The sequence below is a fragment of the Eretmochelys imbricata genome, chromosome 11, assembly GCF_965152235.1.
Source record: "Eretmochelys imbricata isolate rEreImb1 chromosome 11, rEreImb1.hap1, whole genome shotgun sequence".
In the NCBI taxonomy this organism is placed as follows: domain Eukaryota; kingdom Metazoa; phylum Chordata; order Testudines; family Cheloniidae; genus Eretmochelys; species Eretmochelys imbricata.
In genome coordinates, this window is record NC_135582.1 from 8,810,620 (window position 1) to 8,828,619 (window position 18,000).

Below are 18,000 nucleotides of genomic sequence, written 5' to 3' on the forward strand. Positions count from 1 at the left end.
AGAGACTAACCAATGAGCTGTAGCTCATGAAAGCTCATGCTCAAATAAATTGGTTAGTCTCTAAGGTGCCACAAGTACTCCTTTTCTTTTTGTAGCAGAATGTTTTTAGAAATTGATTTATTAAAATTATAATATATACAAATCTGAAAAAGAAACCATGACTGTGGATATGAGATAGAATTTGGTTTGATTCAGAGTAAACAAACATTCTACAACTGGGTTACATCAACGGATCAGTAGGGAATGAGTCTGATTCACACTTAACAAAGATCATTTTGCACTGTGATTCATTTCTGCCTGGAGAACTTACCAGCCATATGCCCACAACAAACATGACCTCCTTTAGCCTCCTCCTATTTTTACAGTTTAAAGGTTTTAAATCAAATGACATCTCAAAATATTAGACATTTTGGCAGGGCTGGTCCTAGATTTTGTGAGTTCCTATATGAAACAGGAGGGAAACGGATTATTATCCCATTTTATAGATGGGGAACTGAGGCACAGAGAGACTAAGTGATTTTCCCAAAGTCACACCGGAATTCTCCAGCAGATGAGGACAGGTCTCCCAAGATCCAGGCTAGCACCACCTAATCACTGGACTTCTCCTCCTTTTCAGGGAAGTGTGGTTGGTATCTCTGTCTGTCTCTCTCACACACTTACACTTTCTATCTCCTACCTGCCTATATCACCTTCAGCCTGTGGTGATACCCTCTATCCAATCACATGTGAAATTCCATGGCTTCTGATGACCTTCATACATAAAATAAAGAGCCAGAGTTGAAGCTGAAGCACAAATTCAGTACACTATTTCACTTGGGACTGAGGTGAGTTTCAGAATAACATCTTTCTGTTCCTAAAAGCATGAAATGAAGAGAAAAAAAAGGAAACAAATCATTGCTGCTATTAGCCTCTGTTAGGGACCTCTGTTAGGCTATTAGGGACCTTCTTTGAGATACTGTCCTGACTGTCAGTTAGCTGCATAATGTCTCAGAGGAAGTGTGGCATCTTCTAACTTGCTGTTGTCTTAACTCTTTATATCACACATTATCTTTGTTATTTTCCTTCTAAATTCCCTGACCAAATCAAATCCACTATTAGGATGTTTCAGGTAGGGAGATCTAAGAAATGTATGGTTTGACCTTGACAAAAGCTTTCATATCGTTACCTATCGTTAGCTTTTTTGACCTGAGCAGTTAGCCAAAATTTGAGATCTATTAGATTGCTTCAGTTAGAAATTGATGTTGGAGTCACGTGTATCTTTGGTAGGATCCTGTTAATTTACAAACAATGTACCAAGTTCTGTTTCCCTGAACACAGCAGGAGTCAATATTGTTGCACACATTTCCAAGCCCCTTTTCAGTCAGCACTTAGCTCAAAGCTTTCATTCATTGCTTGTTCTGGCTGTGTTCTTGGCTTTCTGCTGCTTCTCGCTCAGCTTCTCTTGTGTTTCTACTGCTTTTCTCCCACAAACAGACACACTGCTTCAATAAATCCCCTGTGTGATGGGTTCGATCATAGAGACCCCCTTGGGACTGCCACCTGTTGTGCTGAGACTACCTCTGAGCCCCTTTTCCCTGCCAGCTTGGGACTTCAGTACCCTGTCTTGTTGAGCCAGACATGCTAGCCTGCTGCAAACACAGACCCAGGTCTGAACCACGTCCCCCAAAAGCTGCAGACTTAATTGAAAACAGCTTAAGAAGTGCTCCTGTCTCTAGCACCCAGACACCAAACTCCCAGTGGGATCCAAACCCCAAATAAATCTGTTTTACTCTGTATAAAGCTTATACAGGGTAAACTCATAAATTGTCCGCCCTCTATAATACTGATAGAGAGATATGCACAGCTGTTTGCTCCACCAGGTATTAGTAGCTAACTTTGGGTTCAATAATAAGCAAAAGTGATTTTATTAAATACAAAAAGTAGAATTTAAGTGGTTCCAAGTAATAACAGACAGAACAAAGTAAGTTACCAAGCAAAATAAAACAAAAACATGCAAGTCTAAACCTAATACATTAAGAAACTGATTACAGATAAAATCTCACCCTCAGAGATGTTCCAATAAGCTTCTTTCACAGACTGGACTCCTTCCTAGTCTGGGCCCAATCCTTTCCCCTGGTACAGCTCTTGTTAGCTTCAGCTCAGGTGGTAACTAGGGGATTTCTCATGACTGGAACCCCTTTGTTCTGGTCCACCCCCTTATATAGCTTTGGCACAAGGTGGGAATTTTTATCTCTTTGGGTCCCCACCCCTCCTTCTAAATGGAAAAGCACCAGGTTTAAGATGGATTCCAGTACCAGGTGACACGGTCACATGTCCTGGGAGACTGCAAGCCTTCATTCTTCCTGGCCTGACTCACAGGAAGGCTTGCAAGTAAACAGAACTATTTACAACCAATTGTCCTAGTTGATGGGAGCCATCAAGATTCCAAACCACCATTAATGGCCCACACTTTGCATAATTACAATAGGACCTCAGAGTTATATTTCTTTTCAGATACAAGAATGATACATTTATACAAATAGGACGAACACACTCGGTAGATTATAAGCCTTGTAATGATCCCTTACAAGAGACCTTTTGCATGAAGCGTATTCCAGTTACATTATATTCACACTCATTAGCATATTTTCATAAAATCATATGGAGTGCAACGTCACACCCTGCCTCTGTGTTTATCATCACATTGGAACCTCGCCCCTCAGGTCAACCTGGTTCAGCTTCTGTGCCACCCTTGCATGTGATTTTGTTTTTGTCAGAGGCCCGCATTGTTTCAGCTATCTGGTTCTATAAAGAAGTTTGTTTTTTTTTCTTACACCTGTCCTGAATGAGGGGTGGCTACTAAACATACCAGTTTCAATGAGGTTTCACACAACCCATACCTAGATTATTATTAACTGGATTTTGGGTTCCAATGTCAAACATATTCTGAAAGGTAATCTCAAGAAGCATGATCTGCCAGATTATGCATCAAAGCTTGGCATTTTCTGTGCATAGGTGGATCTGACAATATATCTGAATGTCTGAAGAATTTGTTTTCTTCCATTTTGGAGAGGATCTTGCTTCTTGTGCGCAAGAGGAAATGTTCAGAATATTTTTTTTATCTTCTTGTTCAACTCCTTGGGGTCTATGAAAGCCTAAAACCTGAGCCTTCCCCTTTTTCCTCTACAATTCCTAAGGAATGTACCCAGTGTGTAGGCTCTTTTGTTCTATGAATGATGCCACCTGGTGTCATGTGTCACAGCTATTCCAGCCTCTCTTGTAAGGGTCCTGGAGCTTTTCAGATGGCATGTGCTGGTGGAATTTGCATCCTCCCTTAATTTCATTTTATGGATGACCAGGAGACAACTTCATGTGTCTGGTTCAGGTTATCATGGTTGTTTCCTTCATTCTCTTTGGTTGTAAATACTCTTGGTTTAAGCCAAGCAGTTCACCAGCACAGGCCCAGGACTGGGTGCTTTCATTGTATTACCAGAGACAGAGTCTTGTTTTACTGTAGGTTTCAGAGCAGCAGCCATGTTAGTCTGTATCCATAAAAAGAAAAGGAGTACTTGTGGCACCTTAGAAACTAACAAATTTATTTGAGCATAAGCTTTCGTGAGCTACAGCTCACTTCATCGGATACTTATGCTCAAATAAATTTGTTAGTCTCTAAGGTGCCACAAGAACTCCTTTTCTTTTTGTTTTACTGTAGTAGCTCAGTGAGAGTTCACACTGCCCAAAGACTGGATAACATGCTTTTACTGACACATTTGACTTCTCAGGTTTTAAAGAGTGTATGCTTTAGAATTCTTCTGCTTCCATTTCTGTGCTTACCTATAGAACTAGATCTATCTTGTCTGCCATGTAGGCCATTTGCACACATTTATATCAGTCATTAATTAGATTTGTAGCTTCATTCATTCTTGTGCATATGAACATCTCCCTCTCCTCTAGAGGAAAACTTTGCATTTTCCCTTTAACTCATACATTTGGTTTGCTTTCTTTGCATAAATATGTATGGCATTGTGCTTATTAGGGTTCCTAAAGGTTTGCCTGAATGCTGAGCTACTTTCCATATTTATGCCAGCGTCAACGTTGCTGGCATTGTTCCTTATTTGGCATGCTTTCCCTCCCTTATTGCTCTATTTTGTGTAAAAAAAATTTCTTATTTATTTAATGATAATGTACACAGTCCTGCAGTCTGTGCTTCTAAGGCTTTAAATTGAATTTCTTTCATTCTCCTACTGCAATATACATATTCTTTTATCTGCATCTCTAACCTCTGTGAAAGGTACTGATGCATCTTTTATAGGTGACATTTTTTCTAGTGACACAGTGATCCTTAAATGAGGAATAATTTCTGCAGAGTTGTCTTTCTGCTTGTTGTCATGATGAAATGAGAGGGTGGTGGAGTATGCATCCTACATTTCGGTTATTGCTGCTGTAAAAAAAAACAGATCAAGTTTTTGCTGATCATCCATTTTACTAGCTCCTATGGACTCTCATGTACCTTTCAGATTACACTTTCAACCTTTGTCATCTCTCCTCGTTGTTGCACATAAGGGTTAAAAGACCAGTCTTCAGCCTCAGGGTTCATCTAATAAACATACCGGCCTTGGGTATGGGGATTTATTTAGCTGAGGTTACTATTATTACCTTGAAGATGCTTTCTGTTTACAAATGATCATCTCATAATATTTTATCAGTGTCAACATATAATTTATAGTAGGTTTTTCCCTATATTTGTGTACAATTTTAATATCTATAAACTGAGATTCACGGTATCTACCTGGCAAATGTTTACTCCTTTCTTTACCATGAGAGTGATAACAGGGCCATTTTTCATCCCTAGCTGGCATCTGTGGGAGATGAGGAGCTTTAAAGGGTCACTCCCAATGGGGAAGAGTGATAGCAAGATCTGGCTGGCTTCTCTTCACTCGCGGCTGGAAATAGCTGCAGCAAGGTGAGGATTTAGAGATTCTGTCTTAATTCTCTTCCAATGAAACAGAAGCAGCTTCTTTTCTTCTTACCCTCCCACTCTGTTCAACCAAAACTGACTAGTACATCTGGTCTTGTATCAACAGTCAATGAATGATGCTTCTGAAGAAATCATAATCCCATCTTTATGCACCTGCTATTCTGTAATTGTGTGAGAGTAAATGATGGAGGACAGGTGAAGAATTCCTTTCTGACCAAGAAGGTGATCAGTTTATGCCCCAAAGCCTGATGATCCCTATACAATTTTTATCCTAGATGCTGTGGTTTATCTGCAGAGGCTACTCTTATTTTCCCTCACTTTGATGTTGCTTCCTTACTGAGTGTTATCTAAAGAACATCTCCAAGATTAGACACTGGCCTCTGCAATGAACACCAAGATGCTTATCCGTGCTTTTGTGATTAGCAGACTGGATTATTGTGTAACTCTGTATCATCTGGTCTCCCTGCTTCAACTCTTCACTCTCTTTGTGTCAACTTCACACCAGAGCAACTAGGCTGTTGGTGAAATCTCAACTTTAATATCCTTAAGTTGGTTTAAGAAAAGCTTTACATGGCCTTGCTTTTTCTTACAGATCTAATTTGGCTTCATCCTACTTTCTAAGGACAGCCTTGTATTCTGCTAAAGCTGACATGGATTAGAAGTGCACTGGCCCTAGGACTAAATTGCTGGTGACCGAACATTTCCTGATTTTCCAGGCATCATGCTCAGTTCTCCTTCTGGGGAAGATGAATGTTGTCTTTGATTTTTATCCACTGGGTCCAATGCCCCTCCCACTGAAGTCAACGATAAAACTTTCGCTGACTGTAATAGAAGGAGTTATATACAAAAATATAGTCTGTATTAATCAAAAAACTTTGCTCCCTTTTAGCCTCTTTCATCTGATTTATTTCAGTAAATTTCAAACACCATGGTCCTCAAAGATAATTTTAGCCCTGGTCTACACTAGGACTTTAGGTCAAAGTTAGCAGCGTTAAATCAATGTAAACCTGCACCCGTCCACACGATGAAGCCCTTTTTTTTTTAAGGGCTCTTAAAATCGATTTCCTTACTCCACCCCTGACAAGTGGATTAGCGCTTAAATCAGCCTTGCCGGGTCGAAGTTGGGGTACTGTGGACACAATTCGACGGTATTGGCCTCCGGGAGCTATCCCAGAGTGCTCCATTGTGACCGATCTGGACAGCACTCTCAACTCAGATGCACTGGCCAGGTAGATAGGAAAAGAACCGCGAACTTTTGAATCTCATTTTCTGTTTGGCCAGCGTGGCAAGCTGCAGGTGACCATGCAGAGCTCATCAGCAGAGGTGACCATGATGGAGTCCCAGAATCACAAAAGAGCTCCAGCATGGACTGAATGGGAGGTACGGGATCTGATCGCTGTATGGGGAAAGGAATCCGTGCTATCAAAACTCCGTTCCAGTTTTCGAAATGCCAAAACGTTTGTCAAAATCTCCCAGGGCATGAAGGACAGAGGCCATAACAGGGACCCGAAGCAGTGCCGCATGAAACTTAAGGAGCTGAGGCAAGCCTACCAGAAAACCAGAGAGGCGAACGGCCGCTCCGGGTCAGAGCCCCAAACATGCCGCTTCTATGATGAGCTGCATGCCATTTTAGGGGGTTCAGCCACCACTACCCCAGCCGTGTTGTTTGACTCCTTCAATGGAGATGGAGGCAACACGGAAGCAGGTTTTGGGGACGAAGAAGATGATGATGATGATAAGGTTGTAGATAGCTCACAGCAAGCAAGCGGAGAAACCGGTTTTCCCGACAGCCAGGAACTGTTTCTCACCCTGGACCTGGAGCCAGTAACCCCCGAACCCACCCAAGGCTGCCTCCTGGACCCGGCAGGCGAAGAAGGGACCTCCGGTGAGTGTACCTTTTAAAATACTATACATGGTTTAAAAGCAAGCATGTGAAAGGATTAATTTGCCCTGGCATTCGCGGCTCTCCTGGATGTACTCCCAAAGCCTTTGCAAAAGGTTTGTGGGGAGGGCAGCCTTACTGCATCCTCCATGGTAGGACACTTTACCACTCCAGGCCAGTAACACATACTCGGGAATCATTGTACAACAAAGCATTGCAGTGTATGTTTGCTGGCGTTCAAACAACATCCGTTCTTTATCTCTCTGTGTTATCCTCAGGAGAGTGAGATATCATTCATGGCCACCTGGTTGAAATAGGGTGCTTTTCTTCAGGGGACACTCAGAGGAGCCCGTTCCTGCTGGGCTGTTTGCCTGTGGCTGAACAGAAATGTTCCCCACTGTTAGCCACGGGGAGGGGGAAGGGTTGAGGGGGTAGCAACGCGGTGGGGGGAGGCAAAATGCGACCTTGTAACGAAAGCACATGTGCTATGTATGTAATGTTAACAGCAAGGTTTTCCCTGAAGGAGTGTAGCCACTGTTTTATAAAATGTGTATCTTTAAATACCACTGTCCCTTTTTTTTTCTCCACCAGCTGCATGTGTTTCAATGATTGCAGGATCTTCTCCTTCCCAGAGGCTAGTGAAGATTTGAAAGAAAAAAAAACGCACTCGTGATGAAATGTTCTCTGAGCTCATGCTGTCCTCCCACACTGACAGAGCACAGACGAATGCATGCAGGCAAATAATGGCAGAGTGCAGGAAAGCACAAAATGACTGGGAGGAGAGGTGGCGGGCTGAAGAGAGTAAGTGGCGGGCTAACTAATATACTCCAGCGTATGGTTGAGCTGCAGGAAAGGCAGCAGGAGCACAGACCGCTGCTATAGTCCCTGTGTAACCAACCGCCCTCCTCCCCCAGTTCCATAGCCTCCACACCCAGACGCCCAAGAACGCGGTGGGGGGGCCTCCGGCCAACCAGCCACTCCACCACAGAGGATTGCCCAGAAAACAGAAGGCTGTCATTCAATAAATTTTAAAGTTGTAAACTTTTGAAGTGCTGTGTGGCATTTTCCTTCCCTCCTCCATCATCCCTCCTTGGTAGTCATCCCCCTATTTGTGTGATGAATGAACAAATAATGCATGAATGTGAAGCAACAATGACTTTATTGTCTCTGCAAGCGGTGATCGAAGGGAGGAGGGGAGAGTGGTTAGCTTACAGGGAAGTAGAATGAACCAAGTGGCGGGGGGTTTCATCAAGAAGAAACAAACAGAACTTTCACATCGTAGCCTGGCCAGTCATGAAACTGGTTTTCAAAGCTTCTCTGATGCGTACCGCGCCCTCCTGTGCTCTTCTAACCACCCTGGTGTCTGGCTGCACATAACCAGCAGCCAGGCGATTTGGCTCAACCTCCCATCCCGCCATAAACGTCTCCCCCTTACTCTCACAAATATTGTGGAGTGCACAGCAAGCAGTAATAACAGTGTGAATATTGGTTTCGCTGAGGTCTAAGCAAGTCAGTAAATTGCGCCAGCGCGCCTTTAAACGTCCAAATGCACATTCTACCACCATTCTGCACTTGCTCAGCCTGTAGTTGAACAGCTCCAGACTACTGTTCAGGCTGCCTGTGTACGGCTTCATGAGCCATGGCATTAAGGGGTAGGCTGGGTCCCCAAGGATAACTATAGGCATTTCAACATCCCCAACAGTTATTTTCTGGTCTGGGAATAAAGTCCCTTCCTGCAGCTTTTGAAACAGACCAGAGTTCCTGAAGATGCGAGTGTCATGTACCTTTCCCGGCCATCCCACGCTGATGTTGGTGAAACGTCCCTTGTGATCCACCAGAGCTTGCAGCACTATTGAAAAGTACCCCTTGCGGTTTATGTACTCGCCGGCTTGGTGCTCCGGTGCCAAGATAGGGATATGGATTCCATCTATGGCCCCACCACAGTTAGGGAATCCCATTGCAGCAAAGCCATCCACTATGACCTGCACATTTCCCAGGGTCACTACCCTTGATATCAGCAGATCTTTGATTGCGTGGGCTACTTGCATCACAGGAGCCCCCACAGTAGATTTGCCCACTCCAAATTGATTCCCAACTGACCGGTAGCTGTCTGGCATTGCAAGCTTCCACAGGGCTATCGCCACTCGCTTCTCAACTGTGAGGGCTGCTCTCATCTTGGTATTCATGCGCTTCAGGGCAGGGGAAAGCAAGTCACAAAGTTCCATGAAAGTGCCCTTACGCATGCGAAATTTTCGCAGCCACTGGGAATCGTCCCAGACCTGCAACACAATGCGGTCCCACCAGTCTGTGCTTGTTTCCCGAGCCCAGAATCGGAGTTCCACAGCATGAACCTGCCCCATTAGCACCATGATGCATGCATTGGCAGGGCCCGTGCTTTCAGAGAAATCTGTGTCCATGTCCTGATCACTCATGTGAACGTGCTGACATCGCCTCCTCACCCGGTATCGCTCTGCCAGGTTCTGCTGCTGCATATACTGCTGGATAATGCGTGTGGTGTTTAATGTGCTCCTAATTGCCAAAGTGAGCTGAGCGGCCTCCATGCTTGCCTTGGTATGGCGTCCGCACAGAAAAAAGGCGCGGAACAATTGTCTGCCGCTGCTCTGACGGAGGGAGGGGCGACTGACGACATGGCTTACAGGGAATTAAAATCAACAAAGGGGGTGGCTTTACATCAATGAGTATTTCAGGCAGGACTTCACGGAGGGTTCCAATAAGAAATGGTGCACCTAACTAATTGTTCTTATTGGAACAAGCAGGTTGGTCTGGCCTCTGATTGATACATGGCTAGATTTACCTCGCTGCACCTTCTCTGTGAGTGACTGCAGTCTGACCTAGAGGAATGAGTCCCCTAGACGGGGGAGGGGGGAAGCAAATGAGTACAAAACAAATCTGGTCTATTTCTTGTTTTGATCCACTCCATCTATCTTTTACATCTTTGGCTGGCAGCAGACGGTGCAGAAGGACTGCAAGCCATCGACATCTCGTGGCTGCTCGGCAGAAGATGGTGCAGAAGGACTGCTAGCCATCCTCATCTCTTGCCTGCCTGGCAGAAGATGATACAATAGGACTGCTATCAATCCGTATCGCCTGCCTGCTCACCATAAGATGGTTCAATAGGACTGACTGCAGGACTAAAGAGAATGACCTGGTCAAATCACTCCAAATTTAGTCCCTGCGCCCATGTCTGCCCAGGCACTCCTGGCCGACGTGGCCAGGAGCACCTTGGACATGACGATGACGGCTACCAGTCGTACCGTACCATCTGCTGCCACAAGGCAATGGGTTGATGCTGCTGTGTAGCAATGCAGTACCACATCTGCCAGCACCCAGGAGACATACGGTGACGGTTACCTGAGCGGGCTCCATGCTTGCCGTGGTATGACGTCTGCACAGGTAACTCAAGAAAAAAGGAGCGAAACGATTGTCTGCTGCTGCTTTCACGGAGGGAGGGAGGGAATGGGGGCCTGACGATATGTACCCAGAACCACCCGCGACAATGTTTTAGCCCCATCAGGCATTGGGATCTCAACCCAGAATTCCAGTGGGCAGCGGAGACTGCAGGAACTGTGGGATAGCTACCCACAATGCAACACTCCGAAAGTCGACGCTAGCCTCGGTACTGTGGAAGCACTCCGCCGAGTTAATGCACTTAATGCACTTAGAGCATTTTCTGTGGGGACACACACACTCGAATATATAAAAACGATTTCTAAAAAAACGACTTCTACAAATTCGACCTAATTTCGTAGTGTAGACATACCCTTAGACTAGTGCTTATTAAGAATCTGATCCAAAGCCCATGGAAATCAATGGGAGTTTTTGGATGGGCTTTTAATCAGATCCTAAAATTACACACACAGTGTATTCTCCTCTAACCTTTTACATACTCCTGAGTTTTATAAACATGTTATCCTCTTTTGTCTTCTTACCTCTTGTGGTTTCCATTGCCACATGCTCTTCAAACAATCTTTCTTGGCTCAACATACCTTGTTTTTTAATCATCCCGCAGAAACACACCTTGTTCTGCATGCACAAACAGGCATGCGTCACCCTCAGCATGTCCCATCGATGCGAAAACATTGATATGTCCAAACTATCTTCAAGCAACACAAGTACACAGCCTGTTCCTATACAAAATGCCAGGAAGATGACAAATCCTACCAATGTCAGTGGGTTAATAAACAAGGAGGACACCTCCCCACTTACATTATCAGACATTACTAATGACTGTTAGGGATGAGGTGGGTGAAAGGGCCCTCTATTGAAAGTATTTTTCCAACCACAGTCACCCATTATCCAGGTAGCTTGTGATCCCAATCAGAACTCAGATGTTGCAGTTGTTCTGCTTCACTTTCTCTGTGACTGAATGATGGGCCTCTTGAATGATTACGAATCCCACAGCTTCTGATGATGACTCCTGGGCTGTAATTTTTGAGCAATACTGTAAAATAGTCTTTATTCCTTTGTCCATGTATGGTAGCTGGAAATTCACTTGCTAATCAGATATTCAAGAAAATATCACTACACATGAAATGATGATGAGAGCATGGGCAAATAGCATCTTTGTGACCTACTGTAAATTACATTTCAGAATGTCAGGCAACAGAGTTGAGCAGCAGAAACCAATTGTGCAGATTTAGAATCAGACTATTTTTTTACCTTAACCTATCAACTGCATATCTGGAAAGGCTTGGAGACCTCAAATTCTAGGGCTGTAGTTGCCATATCGCCACCCCAAAAGGCTTGATACTGCAACCATTCTGCATGCATAACTCCTATATGCTCAGTGCATTTAAGTTCACTCTGGTTTATTTGTTATGCACTATTTACAAATGTGAACAATATCAAGAGAAGACAGTTTAATTGCTGCATTAGCTGCATATTTGGCAGAAAATGACAAAGGGAGCTGTGGGCATCATACAACTTATTATTATTTACTATTTCTCATGTGCTGTTGCTCTGTTTGACACAATACAAACAAGGTATCAGAGTCCTTGACCTGAATATTGATTTGGACATGTTATAACACAGCAGGTGATGCAATAGGTGCTGGAGTAAGCTACACGTCAGATGCATGTTATTCTGAAACAAGGGGTAAGTGGTGATTCTGTAATCAGTGGGTGTCCAAATTGAGTGGAACTTGCATGCTAAGGGAGGTGGAAAGGTTATGGAGAAATAGTAGAAAAAACAGCTCACATAAGATTGTAAATTAAAGAAGGGAGGAGTGTCAGAATGGATGGCAAGTATGAATCTCATTGAAGTACATATTGTTCCTTTGCTGAACAGTTGCAGGTTTCAGGACCTTTTTCAGGTTAGTTTCCTATTTGGAGCAGAAATCTGTGATGTGTGGTGTTTTCTTAATGATTCCTCCACATGACGTGTAACTAACAGAAATCTCAGGTGAAGCACTACTGCCCTGTCCCAAGAAGCAGCCATCTTGGGTCTCAGCCTCTCTGGAGGGTTTCATACCCATCCAACTGCTTAAACACACTCTGTACCCCTTCTTCTCCCTCAGCCCCTGCACTTTATGCCAGGGAAATGCCTATTGTGAGGCTCTTCTCAGACCATATGATCTGGTGACCTGGCAATTTACCTGTCTTTTGTGCAGCAGCTCTGCAATACAAAGGAAGCTCAGAAAGGTATAAAGGCCCACCCCAGGAAGGGTTCCCATTCCCATTAATTACCCTCTGAATGTGGTTACTGAATGATGTATTAAATGTTTACTCATGTGCTTAACTTTGACTTCAGTGGAATTCAGTGCTTTTTAAGCATGTGTAAGTGTTTGCAGGACTGTAGCCTTAGAAAACAACCAGAGACTTTTAAGATGGTCCTGAACCAATATATGAGATCTATCTATCTTACATTTTTGTGCCAATGTTAGACTCTCATGCTCTGAAGTATATTTAAGTGAATCACCAACATTTAAATATTGTTTTATAGCTCTGTATTTGGTATATTATATATTTGGGGGCTGGTTAGGAAAATTAAATAATAATTTTTTAAAAAAGATTTCTGTGGTGGAGGGAAGTAAATTCCCTGACATTTCTGTGAAGTTTGTGAGTTAGCAGTGGATGTGAGAACCCTCCCCACAAAAAAAGGGGAAGTCTGGCTCCCCTTCAACAGGACTGCATAATTTGGAAAGGTCTATATGGTACTGGATTTTGAACACTCTGAAGTTAATAGGTGATACTGGCTGTAGAATGTCTGTGCCTAATCGGGTAAAGAATGTGAGCAAAGCCAAACAGCAAAAATTAAGATATTGTACACTAATGTGAGGAGCCTAGGTAACAAAATGGAGGAACTAGAGCTACTTGTGCAGGAAGTGAAACCAGATGATATAGGGATAACAGAAACATAGTGGAATAGTAGTCATGACTGGAGTACAGGTATTGAAGGGTATGTGCTGTTTAGGAAAGACAGAAATAAAGGTAAAGGTGGAGGAGTAGCATTGTATATCAATGATGAGGTAGACTGTAAAGAAATAAGAAGTGATGGAATGGATAAAACAGAGAGTGTCTGGGCAAAAATCACATTGGGGAAGAAAGCTACTAGAGCCTCCCCTGGGATAGTGCTTGGGCTCTGCTATAGACCACCAGGATCCAATCTGGATAGAGACCTCTTTAGTGTTTTTAATGAAGTAAATACTAATGGAAATTGTGTGATCATGGGAGACTTTAACTTCCCAGATATAGCCTGGAGGACAAGTGCTAGTAATAATAATAGGGCTCAGATTTTCCTGGATGTGATAGCTGATGGACCCCTTCACCAAGTGGTTGCTGAACCATAGAATCATAGAATCATAGAATATCAGGATTGGAAGGGACCCCAGAAGGTCATCTAGTCCAACCCCCTGCTCGAAGCAGGACCAATTCCCAGTTAAATCATCCCAGCCAGGGCTTTGTCAAGCCTGACCTTAAAAACCTCTAAGGAAGAAGATTCTACCACCTCCGTAGGTAACGCATTCCAGTGTTTCACCACCCTCTTAGTGAAAAAGTTTTTCCTAATATCCAATCTAAACCTCCCCCACTCCAACTTGACACCATTACACCTCGTTCTGTCATCTGCTACCATTGAGAACAGTCTAGAGCCATCCTCTTTGGAACCCCCTTTCAGGTAGTTGAAAGCAGCTATCAAATCCCCCCTCATTCTTCTCTTCTGCAGGCTAAACAATCCCAGCTCCCTCAGCCTCTCCTCATAAGTCATGTGTTCTAGACCCCTAATCATTTTTGTTGCCCTTTGCTGGACTCTCTCCAATTTATCCACATCCTTCTTGTAGTGTGGGGCCCAAAACTGGACACAGTACTCCAGATGAGGCCTCACCAATGTCGAATAGAGGGGAACGATCACATCCCTCAATCTGCTCGCTATGCCCCTACTTATACATCCCAAAATGCCATTGGCCTTCTTGGCAACAAGGGCACACTGCTGACTCATATCCAGCTTCTCGTCCACTGTCACCCCTAGGTCCTTTTCCGCAGAACTGCTGCCTAGCCATTCGGTCCCTAGTCTGTAGCGCTGCATTGGATTCTTCCATCCTAAGTGCAGGACCCTGCACTTATCCTTATTGAACCTCATCAGATTTCTTTTGGCCCAATCCTCCAATTTGTCTAGGTCCTTCTGTATCCTATCCCTCCCCTCCAGCGTATCTACCACTCCTCCCAGTTTAGTATCATCCGCAAATTTGCTGAGAGTGCAATCCACACCATCCTCCAGATCATTTATGAAGATATTGAACAAAACCGGCCCCAGAACCGACACCTTGGGGCACTCCACTTGATACCGGCTGCCAACTAGACATGGAGCCATTGATCACTACCCGTTGAGCCCGACAATCTAGCCAGCTTTCTACCCACCTTATAGTGCATTCATCCAGCCCATACTTCCTTAACTTGCTGACAAGAATACTGTGGGAGACCATGTCAAAAGTTTTGCTAAAGTCAAGAAACAATACATCCACTGCTTTCCCTTCATCCACAGAACCAGTAATCTCATGATAAAAGGCGATTAGATTAGTCAGGCATGACCTTCCCTTGGTGAATCCATGCTGGCTGTTCCTGATCACTTTCCTCTCATGCAAGTGCTTCAGGATTGATTCTTTGAGGACCTGCTCCATGATTTTTCCAGGGACTGAGGTGAGGCTGACTGGCCTGTAGTTCCCAGGATCCTCCTTCTTCCCTTTTTTAAAGATTGGCACTACATTAGCCTTTTTCCAGTCATCCGGGACTTCCCCGGTTCGCCACGAGTTTTCAAAGATAATGGCCAATGGCTCTGCAATCACAGCCGCAATTCCTTCAGCACTCTCGGATGCAACTCGTCCGGCCCCATGGACTTGTGCACGTCCAGCTTTTCTAAATAGTCCCTAACCACCTCTATCTCCACAGAGGGCTGGCCATCTCTTCCCCATTTTGTGATGCCCAGCGCAGCAGTCTGGGAGCTGACCTTGTTAGTGAAAACAGAGGCAAAAAAAGCATTGAGTACATTAGCTTTTTCCACATCCTCTGTCACTAGGTTGCCTCCCTCATTCAGTAAGGGGCCCACACTTTCCTTGGCTTTCTTCTTGTTGCCAACATACCTGAAGAAACCCTTCTTGTTACTCTTGACATCTCTTGCTAGCTGCAGCTCCAGGTGCGATTTGGCCCTCCTGATATGATTCCTACATGCCCGAGCAATATTTTTATACTCTTCCCTGGTCATATGTCCAACCTTCCACTTCTTGTAAGCTTCTTTTTTATGTTTAAGATCCGCTAGGATTTCACCATTAAGCCAAGCTGGTCGCCTGCCATATTTACTATTCTTTCAACTCATTGGGATGGTTTGTCCCTGTAACCTCAACAGGGATTCCTTGAAATACAGCCAGCTCTCCTGGACTCCTTTCCCCTTCAAGTTAGTCCCTCAGGGGATCCTGGCCATCCGTTCCCTGAGGGAGTCGAAGTCTGCTTTCCTGAAGTCCAGGGTCCGTATCCTGCTGCTTACCTTTCTTCCCTGCGTCAGGATCCTGAACTCAACCAACTCATGGTCACTGCCTCCCAGATTCCCATCCACTTTTGCTTCCCCCATTAATTCTACCCGGTTTGTGAGCAGCAGGTCAAGAAAAGCGCCCCCCCTAGTTGGCTCCTCTAGCACTTGCACCAGGAAATTGTCCCCTACGCTTTCCAAAAACTTCCTGGATTGTCTATGCACCGCTGTATTGCTCTCCCAGCAGATATCAGGAAAATTAAAGTCACCCATGAGAATCAGGGCATGCGATCTAGTAGCTTCCGCGAGCTGCCGGAAGAAAGCCTCATCTACCTCATCCCCCTGGTCCGGTGGTCTATAGCAGACTCCCACCACTACATCACTCTTGTTGCACACACTTCTAAACTTAATCCAGAGACACTCAGGTTTTTCTACAGTTTCGTACCGGAGCTCTGAGCAGTCATACTGCTCCCTTACATACAGTGCTACTCCCCCACCTTTTCTGCCCTGCCTGTCCTTCCTGAACAGTTTATAACCATCCATGACAGTACTCCAGTCATGTGAGTTATCCCACCAAGTCTCTGTTATTCCAATCACGTCATAGTTCCTTGACATCACCAGGACCTCCAGTTCTCCCTGCTTGTTTCAAGGCTTTCCAAACCAACAAGAAGGGATGCCATATTAGATTTGGTTTTGGTGAGTAGTGTGGACCTCATAGAAGAAATGGTTGTAGGGGACAACCTTGGTTTGAGCGATCATGAGCTAATTCAGTTCAGACTAAATGGAAGGATAAACAAAAATAGATCTGTGACTACATTTTTTGATTTCAAAAGAGCTAACTTTAAAAAATTAAGGAAATTAGTTAGGGAAGTGGATTGGACTGAAGAACTTGTGGCTCTAAAGGCGGAGGAGGCCTAGAATTCCTTCAGGTCAAAGTTGCAGAAACTATCAGAAGCCTGAATCCCAAGAAAGGGGGAAAAGTTCATGGGCAGGAGTTGTAGACCAAACTGGATGAGCAAGCATCTCAGAGAGATGATTAAGAAAAAGCATGAAGCCTTCAAGGAGTGGAAGATTGGAGGGATTAGATAGGAAAGCTACCTTATTGAGGTTACAACATGTAGGGACAAAGTGAGAAAGGCCAAAAACCATAGAGTTCGACCTTGCAAAGGGAATGAAAACCAATAGTAAAAGGTTCTATAGCCATATAAATAAGAAGAAAACAAAGAAAGAAGAAGCGGGACTGCTAAACACTGAGGATGGAGGTTAAGGATAATCTAGGCATGGCCCAATATCTAAACAAATACTTTGCTTCAGTCTTTAATGAGGCTAATGAGGAGCTTAGGGATAATGGTAGGATGACAAATGGGAAGGAGGATATGGAGGTAGCTATTACCACATCCGAGGTAGAAGCCAAACTCGAACAGTTTAATGGGAATAAATCAGGGGACCCAGATAATCTTCATCCAAGAATATGAAAGGAACTGGCACACGAAATTGCAAGCCCATTAGCAAGAATTTTTAATGAATCTGTAAACTCAGGTGTTGTATTGTATGACCGGAGAATTGTTAACTTAGTTCCTATTTTTAAGAAAGGTAAACAAAGCGAGCCGGGTAACTATAGGCATGTTAGTTTGACAACTGTAGTATGCAAGGTCTTGGAAAAAATTTTGAAGGAGAAAGTAGTTAAGGACATTGAGGTCAATGGTAATTGGGACAAAATACAACATGGTTTTACAAAAGGTAAATGGTGCCAAACCAACCTGATCTCCGTCTTTGAGAAGGTAACAGATTTTTTAGACAAAGGAAACACAGTGGATCTAATTTATCTTGATTTCAGTAAGGCATTTGATATGGTTGCACATGGGGAATTATTAGCTAAATTGGAAAAGATGGGGATCAACATGAAAACTGAAAGGTGGATAAGGAACTGGTTAAAGGGGAGACTACGGTGCGTCACACTGAAAGGTGAACTGTCAGGCTGGAAGGAGGTTACTAGTGGAGTTCCTCAGGGATCGGTTTTGGGACCAATCTTATTTAATCTTTTTATTACTGACCTTGGCACAAAAAGTGGGAATGTGCTAATTAAGTTTTTGATGACACAAAGCTGGGAGGTATTGCCAATACAGAGAAGGACTGGGATATTATACAGGAAGATCTGGATAACTTGTAAACTGGAGTAATAGTA